Below are 13,764 nucleotides of genomic sequence, written 5' to 3'. Positions count from 1 at the left end.
CCCTTTCCCCTTTCCCCTTTCCCTTCCCTCCCATTCTTTCCCTCCCTCCCCAGTTATTCTTTGAGCTCCAGGGGAGTGTGGGGATTTGGCATGAGAGCTGCTGGCAATTGTGCATAATTTTTGACATGGAAACAGTGTCTCTGTTCTCTGTTTCCTTTTGCCTGCTCAGAGTTCTCGAATTTCTCTGTTAATTTAATTTTTCTTACTGACATAATGCATAAAAGGAACTTGTATAAATGACAAAACCAAAAACCGCTTGATGCTGATTATACCAGCAGAAAATAAATCCCCAGTGTGTGTGTGGCTGTTGATTTTCCTGTTGGGGGAAAGGGAGGATGAGCAGTGGAAAGGACACTTGGTTTCTCTTCCAGTGTGAGATACCAACAGGAAAGCAGCCTTGTTTTGCCTTCAGCTAAATATGTCAAGTGAAGCAGCAAAGTTAAAGTCAACAGCTTTGAAATGTCGCCTACTAATTAAATCCATTAGCATGTTGGTTGTCACAAAATAAAAGTTTTTGGCTGAGTGTGTGAGCCTTACCTTATGCTTCCCCCGGTTCTAGGTGCACTGTGGGTACAGGAATTGATGAGGGTGTTTTACTGATAAAAACAGGAACATAAACTGGTATTTTCAAACAGAGGAGAGGGTGTTAAACGTGACACAGGCGATGCTGTGATGCACTCGAGCATCGTCCTGCAGCTGAGAGGGGCTGGGGGCTGTTCTGGGCTGGGACTAAAATACAGAGTTCAGGTCTTCAAATGAACTGGGGCTTCATTTGCTGTTTCCAGTAAGATCTGAAATCACACTGGGTGATTTTATATTTATTGCTGAGCTAGGATCTGGTTCTGAGAAGTCTGGCAGTTTGTCTGCTTTGGCATTGTGGATCTCTGGAGTGCCTGAGGAGTGCCAGTGCTGCAGCAGCAGGTGTTAAATATCATTTCCATGACATTACATATCATTTCAGAGCAGCTTGGTGCTTCCTCAGCCTGGTGACTTGGAGAAAGCAGCACTTGTGGCTCAGCTCTCCTGGCAGGTGAAGTGCTGTTCTGTGATGCATCACTTCATCCTTCCATCACAGCTTTCTCTTGACATTAGGATGAATCAGTCCTATTAAAAATTATATGAGAGGAGCAGCTCTTTTCCTTTCCTGGAGAGCAGTTGCAAGTCCTCCTCATGAGGGAGCTTTGCTCGCTGCTGGTTTTCCTGGGAAATGTCTCTGTGCCATCCTGCCCTTGCTGCTCTGTGGCCCCAGGTGAGGCAGAGGTTGGTCCTTCCCCCTGGGCTGTGTTGGGATGAGCTGAGCAGGGCAGGCAGAGCACCAGAGGTGGTTCCCAAGCTCCAAGGGCAGCTGCAGGAGCTCTCTGGGTTTGTTTTCTCAGTCAAAAAAAGCAAATGATGCCTTAAGGGAGGCCACGTGAGGAGCTGTTAAATTATTTGATCAATCTAGTTTAACTGTGTTGAAAACAGCTGTGGATAACATTTTATCCTCTCGTTTTTACCATTTTTGTGGTCCCAGATCCCTCCAAGCTTTCAGAGGTACATGGAAATACCTTAGTGGAACTGAGAAGTGAAATATGATCGATGTCTTAGGGGCACTTGAGTTGTGTCCTTTGTGCTCTGCCACTGCTCCAGAACTCCCTGCAGGATCAGTAACATCCCCCAAATCACTTCCAGAAGGTGTCCATGGTCTCAGGGGTTTTGGGGAAGGAGCTGAAGGGCAGCAGCACTGAGGGTGTGACAGGAGAGCTGCTCTGCCATGTGGGTTGAGAGATGCACTGAGTGATGCTGCAGCTGGAAGAGCACTTGGGAGAAGCTGGATTTGGGAGCAGTGTGAGGCTCCCAGAGCCTGCTGGGGTAAACCCTGAGTGCTGGAGGGGAGCAGCAGCTCTGGGGGGACAGAGCTGGGAGATGGCCATGGGCAGTGGTTCCTGTGCATCCTGTCCTGCCCAGAGAAGGGACAGGGAAGGTGAGTGGTGCTGGGAGGGAGCAGCAGGTTCTGGAAGGATCAGCTGCCTGCCCCCAGCTCTGTGCCACCTCTGGGTTTGCTCCTCTGGAAAAGCAGGATGCCCTTGGGTCACTGTTCCTCCCCAGTGCAGCTCTGTTGGGAAGGGAGGAATCAAAGATGTAAAAAACAGAGTAATGTTCCAGTAACTGAAACACTGTTTTATTGGTTGTGGTGTTTTGTTTGGAATTTTGCAGAACTCTGAGGAGTTCTCTGGGAATGCACTGGTTTATTTTTGCCCTCCATCACTGCAGGGTTTGAGTGTTGGCTGTTAAAAGTGCAGCTGCTTTTTCTTCTCCTCCTGGAGAACAATGGGTGGCAGGTCAGGTGAGGAGGTGTGATATCCATAAATGCTTTTCTCTGTTTGCTTCACCAGTTTGAATTATTGAACTTAAAACATTTTAAAAGTGAAATTGCTGTTGTCTCTCAGAAGAGTAGGAGTTAGTTGTCTGTTTTTAAAAAAGGGACTAGGTGATTTTTTGTCCTACTGATTGGGTTATTTTGTGATGTCTGCGTCTCAGAACATTTTATTAATCTTTTTGGTGTTAATTCATTTTCTTTGGATTAATGCTATCCTCTTTCAGGATTCAAGACCAGATTATTCTTAAGGACTTTGATTAGGAACAAACTGTGGTGAAGCAATGATTAAATCTGAGTTTGCTCTATTGCCTTACATGTTTTTATTGGTTATCAGCTCCTTCTCCTTCGTTGCTGATACTCAATATTTGCTCTCTGTCCCGAGCCAGTGCTTGGGTTCAAGTGGTCTCCTGGAAATCTGGATTATGCAAGGTCATGATTGGTTTTAAAGCAACTTTTCTAACCTTGTTTTTTCCTTGGGGGGCACCCCCTTCCCCAGTTTAACCCTGTGCTGTCCTGCCTGCAATCTCAGGTACTTTGAAAAGGAAACAGCAGAATTTGGTAGGGAAGCTGGGAGTGGAGAAAGCCTGAAAAGGGGCAGAGCAGTTTGGCTTTAATGCTTTCCTGGCATTGCCTTTGAACAGCTTTAAGGAGGAAAGTGGTGTTTCACAGAATGGTAAAAGTGGGATCATTAACATGGGATTCAGGCTTTGCTTACTGTGGCTTTTTTTGTTCCAGAACAATCTTACAGCTTGGGGTTTAAATTACACAGGCAAGTCAATAAAATGGAAGCAGTTAATGCTTCGGTGCATTAAAAAAACAGAAGTTTCTCTGATTATTTTTTTTCTGTGAGAAAACGTTGAGGTTGTTTACATCAGGAATTGTCTCCTGGATGTCAATCTGCTGCTTTTCCCTTCATCCTGCAATAGCACCGGTGCATTTTTAACAATGCAGTTGTTCCCACAGCAGCCTGCTGCTGTCAGAAATCCACATTTCCTATTCATCAGGAAGTTAGGGAAGCATACTTCTCGTTCATTTTAATTTGGCACGAGTCAAACATTTTAAAAATCTACAGGCTTGACGAAGTATTCCTTAAACACTCTTTGGTGCTACAAATACCTTGATCAAAGCACAGGCAGCAGAGCAGGGCTGACTGAGCCATGTTTTAGTTGGCAGAGGAGGGGAAGTGAACTGGGAATTGTCTGCAGCTCTGGAAAGAGGAGCTGGAAATCAAATGTTGCTTCACTCCCCCCCAGTGTTAATTTTTCCCGAATTGATCCAATCTTCACTCATTTCATGTCCTTCAGCCTGGCTGCAGTTGCTTATCCTGTTATTGTGGGCTCTGAGCTGCAGCCTGAGCTCTGCTAAGAATTAATCAAACCTGGCCAAAATCACTTTGATCTCCTGAGTTTCTGGCACAAGAACTGTATCTGGAATTTGTGGAGGAAATGGCAAAGGGTCTGCTCAGCCAGTCCTGTTTGTCATTCACACCCCAGCACTTTCTGCTGCTTCCTTCCACCCACTGCCCCCCAAAAGGAAACAAGTTCTTTTTTGTAAAATTCTCTTTTAATTGAAGAGTGCTGTCTTTTGGAAATGGAAATTCTCACTGAATTTCAGACCAGGCCATTTGAAGAAATAGATTTGTATTTTCTTCAGGCTGAGGGTATGGCTTCAGAGCTAAAGGGTTTTTTATTAAATAGAAATATTTAATGTGTTTCTTTTGTAGTTTACATTGATTGTAATACAAAGAATTATAAACAGTGAAATTTCCTTTTATCTCTTTGTTTGTGGTTAACAAGTCCTAAAATTCTGTTCATTATCTTAATTAAAATGTTGATTGTGATTACTTCTGGCTGATGAAAACACACAATTAAAACTTAGCTGGGTGACTCGTGTGAGGAAAAAGTCAATAAATGTGCAGAAATTCAGTTTCTGTGTGCATCCAGTGGGTTAAGGGACATTTTATAACCCCCCACCCCCAGGTGTATAAATTAATCTGCTTTAGGGAGAGCTCCGACACCCTGTGATGGGAAATCCAGCAGGAATATCCTTGTGGATCCATCAGAACCTCTGCAGAGAGCTCAGCCAGGGGAGTTTTGTCCCAAGCTCTTGGGGTGTCCCTGGTGAAGCTGCCTCCTCAAAAGTGGTTGTGAGCAAAATAAAACCCTCCAGTGTTGGTTACAGGATTGTTTTATCCCAATTGAAGTGTCTTCCTCACCTTAAATAGCCAGCTGTTGGCTTTAAATATATGATGCAACAGCGGTAATTACATTTCAGATAGGAATATATTAATTATGTAGTGCCTCTAAACCCATGCGTATCCAGCTTTGATTAAGGCTCAATTTAAATATCAAAAGTAGTGCAGAGCCATGTCTGTGGGAAAGGGCTTTATGTGCCTGCAGAGATGACACAGGGGAAGCTGAGTGAGCTGGGGTGTTTGGGGAGGAGGTGTTTGGGGTCCTGAGCTGGTGCCAGGGTGGGATGTGCTGCTTGGGAAACGCTCCTGGAGCCTGGCCCGGGAGCTGGGCTGGATCTGCTGGAGCCCAGGCAGCTCCAGCTCAGCTCTGGGGGAGAGCAGAGGAGCACTGGGGCTCTGATCCGAGAGCCTGATCCACATTTTCCTCTGGGACAGCGAGAGCGAAGGGAGAGCAGAGCGGAGCGGGTGAGGATGAGGAGGGTGAGGATGAGGAGGGTGAGGATGAGGAGGGTGAGGATGAGGAGGGTGAGGATGAGGAGGGTGAGGAGCTGCTGAGCTGCCCCTTCACACACCCAGAGCTGCAGACCTGCCCTCTCTCTCCTTCCCTGCTGCGGGTTTCCAGTGGGATAAACGAGTCCAAATTGGCTTTTGAAGGTTTTCCTGTGCTCCAGAGGGACCCCGAGCCCGAGCAGCAGATGGATTTCAGCAGTGTTTGTGCTTTCTCATATCCTGCCTTAATTTGATGTCACATTTAAAATGCTAATGGCCACACTCCGAATCGGAGCATCAGAGGGAAACTTTACACCAGAAAAACGCTGAATTTGCCATACAAAAGGAAATGTTATTAATTGTGATGCAGTTGCCCTTTGTGCCTGTGTGTTTACTTGATTGAAGCATCTTGACTGTGGAGCTTTCTCCTTGAAGCCTGATTTGAATGGAGTATACAGCTGGATTGCCCCAGGGCCTTGTAACAATTTATAGTCTGGATGGAAAGGCAGAAGTGCATAAAAAGACAGTTGTGAAATGCTGCTAGTGCCCTGTAATAGAAAATCTGTGTATGATGACCTTGGCTGCGTGGGCCTCCGGGATCGCTTTGCTCTGATCCAGAGGATTATAAAATGGAAAGTATTGCATCTCACCTGGAGTAAAGGAGGGGAAAAAATCAAAAGAAACCTGTTTTTCTAAATTATGCAGTTCATGCTTCCTCTCCTTTGCATTCTTCCTGCATCTGGCCTTGCATTTTAGCAAACATGTTAAATTTACATCTGTTATTCCCTGCACTGTTACAGGAGCTGGGGTTTGTGCATGCAAATATCTGGGTGAGGTTTCTGTAGCCACAAGCATTTATGTATTTAAAAGCCTCATTCTGTTTGCAGATGAATTGATGTTCTGTTCCTGAACTGCAGCTGAATTAATTTGTGGCAAATTTTTCCTGGCCAGTTCCGAGGCAGCGTGACCTTTCCTTTTTGGTGTGGAAAAAATGCTGATTAATACAGATTATTTTTTTTTTTTCCTGCTTCTCCAGATTCATCTCTCCTTTTACAGCCAAGAAAAGGCAAAAAGGATTTTTCTTCTTCCTCCAATTCGCTGCTAAAGCTTTTGAAAGCGAGGTTGGACAGAGCTTGGAGGAGGCTGGAGCAGTGGCAGGGGTGGAGCTGGATGGGCTGGAAGGTCCTTCCCAGGCAAGGCAGGAGATTGCAGGGCTCTGGAATTGTGGCTCTGCCTCGGCTCAGTTTGCCATTAAGGGACAGAGCAGCCTTCTAATGAGAGCCAGATGAATGAGACGTTTGAAGGAACACTGAATTATTTAAAATAAAAAATTTAGCCTGCAAATGAGATTGGCTTTTATGTGTAATGTGCAGCAGATTGGAGTGGTGCTGTGGCTGCAGTGTGGGGTGGGCAGTGGCAGCAGGGATGGACAATCAGAGGTGACACTTTAAGGATGGCGTGGCAGGGGCTGCACCGTGATTAAATCCACTGATGCTGTCACTGAGCCGTGAGGCTGCAGATAACATTCTCTCCCTACTGAAAACAAGAATCAATACAAACTCCTTGACAGGGGCTAAATTATTAAATAGAGCCTTCCTTACAATGTTTCATTATCTGGGATTTACCTCAGCTGGTGATTTGTCAGCGCAGGGAGATTTGCTGGGTGTTTTGTATTAAAATAATTCCAGATGCATATGAATCCATTTTGATAATTCCTCTCCTTTTTACAATGCTGCTCTGTGTATTTTTTTTTTTCCTGGTTGCTATTACCCAGATGCCACTTTGAATTCTCACACAGATCCTAAGCTGTGCTGCACAGTGAGGTCTGGGCTTGTCACATCTGTGTAAAAATAAATTCTTTTTGTATGGCAGACTGTTCTCTAAGTGCTGCTTTCAGGCTGTTAAATTAGCAGGGGATTTGCAGTGTCTCTCAGGTGAGGCTCAGAATTGAGGGAAGAGCCATGAGGCTGCTCTGTGGATTTATGGGTACTGGAGTTTCACTGGACTCGGCTGAAATATAGAGCAACATTCTTTTTATTTTGTTGTACATCTTCTAAAGGAAGGAAGGAGCAGGAACCATCCATTCTCAGACAGCTAAACCAGCATATTTTGCATTCCCAAGGTGCTCAGGGCTGTGTGGAAATGCTGTGTTCAGACCTGGCTGAGATCTATAATTTCATCAGTGCCATAATTTTGTCAATTAACCAATGTTTAACATTTTAATGGGATTTTGGGGTTATTTTTCTGAGTAGCCTTGATAGTGTAATGCCCCAATGCAACTGAATTAATTCCTGCAGAGCTGCAATGTTATGTCACAATTACATCATGGTCTTTTGGAGAGGCAGAGTGTTCATATTTGGAGGTTTAAAGCAGATGGCAGCATTGTTCAGAGTGAGGATTAAACAGCTGGAAGTTAAAGCTATATGTGTGTTTTTTAGGGCTGGAATCCAGCTCTGCCTCCATTCCTTCCATATGGCCTGGATCTTATTGCAATCCAGACCTTACAACATGGGGGCTACATAAAAAAACCCCAAACAAACATATAAAACACCAAAACAAAGAAAAAAAAAAAAAACCCCAAACCTTCAGAGTAATCCACACAGGGTTTGTTTTGGGTTTTTTTTTCCCTTTTAAATGTGATTGCCCTATTTGTTTTTGCCCCACTTGGCATCCAGCAGTTGGAATTTTCATGGCTGGTTTGTTGGCCCTGGGGCATTGGAGGCTGTGGGGGATTATTCCCCCCCAGGAAAGGCTCCTGGGCTGTTATTTATGGTTTTGTTAAGCCCTTTATCATGGCAGCGTGGTCTTCACCACCTTTAGCTTTTTATTTTACCTTTCTCCTGCCCTGTTTCCTCCCCCTTTACCCGAAGTAAACCTGTTTCCTACACCTGTGCTGAGATAATTGAGTGCTAAATAAATCATCGTGTGCCAGCTGGAAAATATGGAGAAAAAAAATGTTATCTCTAGCTTTTAGAGAAAAAAAAGTACCAAATTGTACATTAGCTGGGTTTTATGTAGCAAGAGAAAATGGAGTTAGAATAAATTTAGCCATGTCCTCTGGTGTTGAATAGTGAGAGCATCTGTCATGTTTAATAATGCTTCTGACCTTTAGGATTATTGAAGTCGAAATTTTCTCTCTGGTCATTTGGGGGTACTTGAGCACTGTCAGATTTCTGTGTCTCTGCTCAGCCTCCAAAGACACGTTGTTACGCTTTGTGAGCTGCTGAAGATAATTCATTAAAGAAATTTGTTTTCCTGCTTTTGGAAAGGTTTCCTTGAGGAAAGCGAAATGTCCCTGCGGCCACTGAATCCCAGCGTGTGTCCTGTCCCTCAGGGATGTGCTTGGAATTGCTCTTTAAGGTGGGGGTGATGCTGTCCATGCTCTTGTGGCAGGCTCTGGGGGTGTGGGACCCCCAAAGCTCAGGTCAGGATCAGTGTCAGTGTGACCTGAGCAGAGCAGGTGAGGATTGACTGCGGGGGGAGCTTTGGCAGCTCTGTGCCAGGAGGGGTTCATTTGTGTGAGATTATAAAATACTGGGAAAGGTCTCCAGGAGGCTGAGAGGGACTGAGGAGCTGGCACAGGACGGGGAAAGCCTGTGGATGCTCTCTGAACACCTCTTCTGTGCCTGAGTGGCAGGAAAGGCAAAATCTTCTTTTTTTGGATACCTGTTCTGTGCCTGAGTGGCAGGAAAGGGAAAATCTCCTTTTTTTTGGATACCTGTTCTGTGCCTGAGTGGCAGGAAAGGGAAAAGCTCTTTTTTTCAATACCTGTTCTGTGCCTGAGTGGCAGGAAAGGCAGAAAATCTCCCTTTTATTCAGCAGGGACTGATGGAGCCTCAGGAAAACGCTTCAAGTCAGCTCCACCTTGTGTCTAACAGAGCTTCAGATGCTCTCAGGCTGGGTTTTGTCCCCTGCAGGACCTGGTGTCACCTCCCAGGCCAGCACTCGCAGCCAGGGATGTGATGGATCTGCATTTTTGACACTGCAGTCACTGAACACTAATCCATGGAGAATTTGGAGCTGTAATTTTGATGAAAGTGATTGATTTTTAAAGCAGCATTGGTTCGTTTTGGGCCATTAGAGGGTATTTGAAAGGAAAAGAACTCTTTAATTAAATTAGTAGCACGAAAGCATCCTGCTCTGCTTTCTAAGCAGAACTTCTGGGGCATTTTCAATCATATTCCCTTCACTTGTTTGTTGGCACATTTTAAGGTTAAAAGTGATGCAAAATTATTAAAACCTACAAACTCGTGCTGGGCAACTCTTAAACTTCAAATAAAGTTTTTCTTTTGGGAAAACACCCAAGTTAGGTTGTTGTGTAAAGCAATTCTTGTCCATCCCCCTGGATGTGATATTAATATACCCCATGGAAGGAACGCTGTGTAAACAGCAAAGTGCTTCCCTTTTATTTGTAAAACATCATTTTTAGACTACAAACACGTCTAAAAGGTTCAGTTTATAGAGAGAATCAAATAAGTGAGATAAAAGAATATATATGTTTCACTGCTGTGGAATAGAAAGACATAATTTATGCTCTGTGTCTCCCGTCGTTGCGATTAGTGACCTGAGGCTGTTGAACTTCCTCTTTATGGATTGGGAAAATGCTGTGACAGTTTTCAAGGGAATTGCTCTCTTTGAGTTTAAAGAGATGAAAATGGGTCTGCTAACAAGGACCAGCTTCAGCGTGTGCTTTCATATTCCTGGTGTTTTAAAAATAAAAAAAAAGGCAGAGGAAGAAAAGGCAATTGGGTGCTTTGATATGTGTGAACCGCAGGACCCTGCGAGGCAGAAGCTGCAGGATGTGGAATATCAGACAGGGCTGCAGGGAATCTGCAGGAAGGTGTTCCCTGGGATGCTTTTTGCGGTGTCTGTGCCTGAGGAGGTTGACAAAGGTGTTTTCCAAGAGGGGAGCTGCCATTTGGTGCCAGATTTCCCGTTCTGAGGTGTTGTGGTGCTTCCCCTGTTGGTGTTCCAGGACAGCTCCCAGAGCCAGGAGTTCCCTGTCCCTGGCTGGGCTCTGGGTGATGCTCACCAGCCTGGATTTACAGCTCCCCTCCCTCAGCTGGGGCAGGTTTGTGAGGAAACACCTGAAATCTTCATCCTGAGTTCAGCTGTGGCTTCGTGGGCTTTGCTGCACCCTCACAAGTCACTGCTGAACTCGGAGTTTGAAAACTTCACTCTCTGAAGTGCAAAATTCCATTAACTGTGGTGAAATATCCTCACAAATCTCTGATCTGGAGGTGATTAAACCAAGGGGCTGTTTGTTACTAAAGACATTGGGCCAGGAAAACAAACAGCTGGGAGCACATCTGGAGCATGGCTGCGTTTGAAACAGGCACAGTAAATATTGAAATTTGAGCTAATACTGCGTTATATTACAGATTAATTTATCATGTGCTCGTTGGGAAGCACTTGTAGGACGAGTGCTGCAGTTTACACCAGTTCAAGTGCTGGGAAATGCCTTTGGATTTGTCAGTGATGCTTGTGCCAGTGCATGAATATTTTATTTCACTTTTCCAAGGTAGGGAACGCTCAGGGAGCTCCAGGCCTTTCTGTTCCCAGGGAGATGGCACAGCCAGAGCTGCAGAAAGTGCACAGACAGCTGAAACACAGGCTTGGGAACTGATCTGAACAGGCTTCACCCCTTAACTTGTGTGCTACAGGGAGACAGCTCCTCATCCATCATCTCTAACACTCCATTCTCCCAAGGACAGGCTCCTGCTCAGCAGTTTGAAGAACCAAGTTCATGGAAATGTTAAAACCAACTTCAAGTTGTTGGTTCAAATTCAAGTTAAAACTTCAATTCTGAGAAGATTGTCTTTGGTAAAAGGAAGCTGATGGAAATCATGAGTGCTCTCTAGACCGGTCAAGCCAAGTTTTATACAAATTCCCTGAATAACTTTCAGTCATTTTTCTGTTTTGTCAGGTTCCCTGCCAGTTTCTGTGTTTGTGGCTGATGGTGGCACACAGAATGCTCCTGTGTGCAGTGAGAACTGGCTCTGCTGATTCCCTTGGGGTAAATCCTTGTGCCAGGCCAGGGGAGAGGCATCACCCTCGCTCCCATTGCAGGAGCATTCCAGAGTCAGTTCCTGGCACTGATGGGTTCCATCCAGTGCCTCCAGTAATAGAGGAAATTAATTTGAGTTCTGCACGAGGACTGAGTGCTTGCTGCTGCTTTGGTCTCTGCTGCTGGACTGGGAGTGAATTAACACCTTGACTTCTTTAATAGAAGTTATTAGTGGCTTCATTTGTTGAAGTTGTAATGCTGTGGTGATTATATGGCCCAAGACAAATGATTAACTTTGGAATTGTGTGCTAGCTTGGCTGGCTGTGTTCACTGCAGTTCAAACCAGAGTGCACATGGTGGCCAAGGGATGTGATAGAGGTTTAAAAACCACATTTCTTTATTTCAGAACTGCTTTTCTTGTGGACCATCTCAGTTGTCTGTACGTTCACACTTCCAGCACCCAAGAAAAACCCAAGTGGGTTTTTTCTTTGTATCTCTCTCCCAACCTTTCCTTTGAGGTTTTTTTCTCTTCTAGCAGGTAAATGCATCCTGTTTATTCTCAGTGTAGTTATTTCTGATTTTAGTGTTTTCAATATCTGTCTGTTTCCAGATGAATGGAGGGCATCTTTCCAGCCTTTCAGTTTAGATTAGATTGCAGCCTGTGGAGCTGGTTTGGGGTATGTTTATTTAGTACTGATTTACATATAAATACAAAGAAAAACTCCAGAGCTGGGTGTTGCTAATTTAGCTATTGATACCAGGGCAGCCAGCACCAATCTGCATTAGAAATTCCCTGTGTGGTGAGATACAGCCCCGTCTTCTGCAAATTGACATTTTTGAAGATTGCTGCTCTGGGTGTTGCCCATTAATTACTGGCAGGGTTTTTGCTGAGGCTGTGTCTGGCCCTGCTGACAGCCCCTGCTCAGCCCCTGTGTGAATTCTGGGGGAAAAGCTGATTCTGCTCTGCTCTGAAGCATCAGCTGGTCAATAACACACGTTGGGGCAGTTTCTGAGAAGATGTAAACATTTCACTCGGTGACCATTTGCTAAGGAAATTGCATCCTCTGGGGAGCTGCTCAAGGAAACGTTCACTTTCCAGGCATTTATTTTCCAAACACACTTTGTTTCCTCGCAGGAGCAGCGTTTGCTTTTGTGGTGAAACAGCCAAGTCACAGGATCTGGCTGATCAGTGCATTTTCTTTACGGAATTTCCAGCCCCAGCCTACTGGCAAAGGGATTTTAATTTTTCCTGTTACAGAATTCCCCTGCCCATGAGGTGATATTTTAGCAGGCAGTGACTGTTCAAACTCCAGGCTGGGTTTGCAGAGCAAACTGTCTCCTGATTGTTTTATCCTCCAGCTCTTGGTGTGTCTTTGTTCAAAGGTAAAGCCCTCAGTGAGATGGTAAAGAAAATGTGGCCTCTTGATATTTAAAAGGTGAGAAATCTATTTAAACTGTGTATGATGGCTTCGAATAGCCCCACTGCTGAGCTCTGCTTGTTTTAATAGAAGTGATAAATACTGTGGCTGGTGCTGCTCTGCAATTAGATCAGAGCTATGTGCTATAAATGACATTTAATGGCAAATGTCAGGCGGGGCCCGAATGGAATCTTCATTTCAGTGTTGCACTTCTTTGGCATAATGCTAAAAAAACCTTAATGGGATTTAATTACTGGAGCATCCATTCAATGATCAGTTAAATGCATTTGTGATCCCATTAGGTGGTGCTGGCTGCTGGTGCTGAGCAGGAGATGCTCGGGAGGGTCCCTGTCAGTTCTGGGTCAGCAGCTTCCCCCAAATCTGTCTCTGTGGAAAGGCAAAATCTGTGATCAGAGTGGGGCTGGGAGGGACAGAAAACCTGAGCAGGGCTGCTGTGACCAAAAGCAGATTTTAATGAGAGCCATTAATGACTCTGGGTGTGCATCTCGTTTTGGGATATTTGTGCAGGAGCAGCAGCGATGTTCACTGGGGTCTGGCAGTTTATATAAATACATTTGTGAATTTATTGTGAAATAGGATTTCCCTGCCCAGCTGGGGGCAGTGGAATAGCCTTGAGCAGCAGCACCTTCACCTGGAATTCCACATAACATGGAGATTGGGTGGGAAAATAAACCCAGGAAACCTGGATGGGAAAAAAGGAAATGGAGCAGAAAGAGACCACAAAGGGATTAAATGAGGTAGTAAGCAATGACCCATAACCTTCATGGAAGATCTTATCATAGTTTTATTTTAAGCCAGTCAGTTTTTAAGCATAACTGCTTTTTTTTTTAACAAGATGAAATTATCTTTTGTCATTTAGGATCGCAGTGAAATTTTAAGGGTATTTTGAGCTTGAGTGTATTTCACTTAAATGAAAACAGGTGACTTGCTGGTTCTCAGCACAGCGAGCAGCTTTGTTTCTGGGAAAGCTGATGGAATAAACAGTACAGTTTATTTTAAATACAGCCATCTCTCACAGACATTACCTGAAATGAATAGTGTTCTTTTTCTCCTTTAAAACCCTGGATGAGGCTGTGTTCAAGGTGAGTGGCACTGGAGAGAAGGAAGGGCTGTTGGGTGACACTTGTTCCATGTCAGCTTTTGTCAGAACGTGCTGGGTTTGTGGAACTTTGCCTTAGAGCTGCAGCGTGCCTGAGGCAAGGGAAGCTCCTGGGGACGTGGAGATCCCTCTCAGAGCTGCTCATTGCATGTCCTGCTGGATCTGTGCCATGATTCC

General features: G+C 44.8%; 1 protein-coding gene across 2 annotated transcripts in view; it reads left to right on the top strand.

Moving 5' to 3' along the window:
• RERE (arginine-glutamic acid dipeptide repeats) overlaps positions 1-13,764 on the top strand; it is a 136,978-nt gene that overhangs the window by 29,583 nt on the left and 93,631 nt on the right. The window lies entirely within an intron of this gene.

The sequence above is a fragment of the Parus major genome, chromosome 21 (assembly GCF_001522545.3).
Source record: "Parus major isolate Abel chromosome 21, Parus_major1.1, whole genome shotgun sequence".
NCBI lineage: Eukaryota > Metazoa > Chordata > Aves > Passeriformes > Paridae > Parus > Parus major.
Note: the sequence above shows the minus strand (reverse complement) of the source record. Positions and strands in the feature narration are given on the sequence as shown.